The sequence below is a fragment of the Lepisosteus oculatus genome, chromosome 14 (assembly GCF_040954835.1).
Source record: "Lepisosteus oculatus isolate fLepOcu1 chromosome 14, fLepOcu1.hap2, whole genome shotgun sequence".
Lineage (NCBI taxonomy): Eukaryota > Metazoa > Chordata > Actinopteri > Semionotiformes > Lepisosteidae > Lepisosteus > Lepisosteus oculatus.
The window spans coordinates 55,161,536-55,163,568 of record NC_090709.1 but is presented as its reverse complement, the minus strand read 5'-3'; the positions used below and the strand labels follow the sequence as shown (position 1 = coordinate 55,163,568).

General features: G+C 40.2%; 1 non-coding gene across 1 annotated transcript; it reads right to left on the bottom strand.

Moving 5' to 3' along the window:
- Window positions 1-1,022: 1,022 nt before the first annotated feature.
- On the bottom strand, window positions 1,023-1,135 carry trnal-caa (transfer RNA leucine (anticodon CAA)). Its single transcript has 2 exons — window positions 1,098-1,135; window positions 1,023-1,068 (listed from the first exon to the last, which is right to left on the bottom strand). It is a non-coding gene; the product is annotated as a tRNA-Leu (tRNA).
- Between the last annotated feature and the right edge of the window lie 898 nt (window positions 1,136-2,033).

The following is a 2,033-nucleotide window of genomic DNA, read 5'->3' as shown; positions in this document are numbered from 1 at the left end:
ATTTTGTAATAAGTTTCAGTTTCAGTTTAATCGTGCCCAGAAGCTACCAAAACTGGTAATGTTCACATAATGTGTAATGCAAAAGCAGCAGTTGGGGTGGGAAACAAAAGGCATTTCTTGGTATGAATCCTAAAACTTCATAGATGGCGTTCTAGGACTTCTCGCTTCAGATAAAGCTGTCAATACATCACAGATTTCTACTCAATCAATATCAGCAGTGTTATCACTACCAAACGCTAAATATAGATCCTGGCAAAAATTCATGAGTTGTTCGTTAGAAAATTGTTTATGTTTTTTTTTTAACATATTTTCAATACCAGACAAAAAGTCAAAGTTTCAATTTCATGCAACTGATGAAATCTCTCTTCGATGGAAGTTATAAGTACAGTACATCCAAAATACTGCGGAATCAATCAAATGTACATGTTTCTTGTGGATCCAGAAGATCATTTTGAGACTCAAAACATGCCTGTCTTTTCTTTTTTCGAGGACGAAGGAGTAGCAGCAGGAGTAGCAGTAATGGCAAGAACGTGTTTAGAGTTCAGCACTTCTCATTTCTAATGCAAGCCATCGACTCGGAAAGCACCGCCCGCGATAAAAGAAATTGCAGAATTGGTCTGTTCATGCTGCCTACACGCTTTGAATTGCTGGCATTTTCTGCAAGCGTTCCTTTTTGAGGGTTCATGAAATTCCTCACATTTGAGCCAACACTAAAATATTTCATTCGGGGTCGCCTAATTCATAGTGCAAACCGAATCTACAGGGGAATGCTGTGGCACATGAAGCCGTTTGTTATTCTGTTGTGAGGTGTGAGGGGCGGAATGCAAATCGAGTTGGTGAATAGAAAATGAAACAGGAGTCACTTCTTGAGCTACGAATTCCAAAAAGTATGAAAACCTGTGCATTTTAACAGTGCAGAATACTCACAAATTGCACTGAGTTGCTTGCTTTCTTCTGCTGCTTTTATATTTCAGTCATTCACTGTAGCACTGGAACAATTCAAGAGAGGTAAAAGCAGAAGCTGTCAGGAGTGGGATTGGAACCCACGCCTCCATTTGGAGACCAGAACACCCAAGCCAGCTGGAAAGACACATGTCTTTGAGTCTGGCACCTTAGACCACTCGGCCACCCTGACAAGCACAAGCAAGTGGTGTGCTGAATGCACCAGTAGTTGACTAAACTGAGTTTCTTCCCTGAAATTATTTGCTTGCGAAGAGCCAAGTTGCCTTGAATGGATCTTGGAAATCAAATATACGGATGGATTGTTATTCGGTTGTGAGTTTTGAGGGGCGTATTATAAATTGAGTTGGTGAAAAGGCGCTTTTTGTTAATCTGTCGGGAGGCTGCACAAGGTGTTTAGAGGGAGAACTTCTAAAAGGCAGGCTCTCTATGTTTAACATCAAGAAAGATTTTTTTTTCCCAATGGAAATGCTCTTTGACGCTTTCAGCTTTACGTAGGGAACAAATTCTGCCGAGACCTCTTTTGAGCCAGTGCAAATGGTAATGTGCCACCAAGTACATTTAATATTGGCTGTGGTAGCGAGCTGCTTTTGTTTGTGAAGCTTTTACTTCTTTAAGCTGAATCATCGGCAGGAGTAGCTTATTAAATCTTTGCTCATTGCGCTCCATCAGAAATACCTTGTCCATGTTCAAAAGAGATCAGGGGATTTACTTCATGCTTTCACATGGCATACCTTACACGAAAGATTTAAATGGGGAATTGATTGTGCTTCTTGATGTTGTTCCTGTGGTTGCCTTGGTTACAATGGTGAACGTTCTTCCACGTTCTGCTAGAGTATCCACTGGGTGGGCTTTATCAATTGGCTCGGATAGGTCATCAGTGCTCCGTCTCCAGAAAAATAATCAGCACTGTTTTTTTTCTGTGCGCATGACCGTCTTTTAAAACATATAAAATCACGAGTTCATTGATTTCTCCAAATAACAACAATACATTTTAACCCTTCAATCCAATAGTTTTACTCCAAGTAAAAAGCAGCGCAATATATAGAAAGATGACATTCAAAGATTTCAAC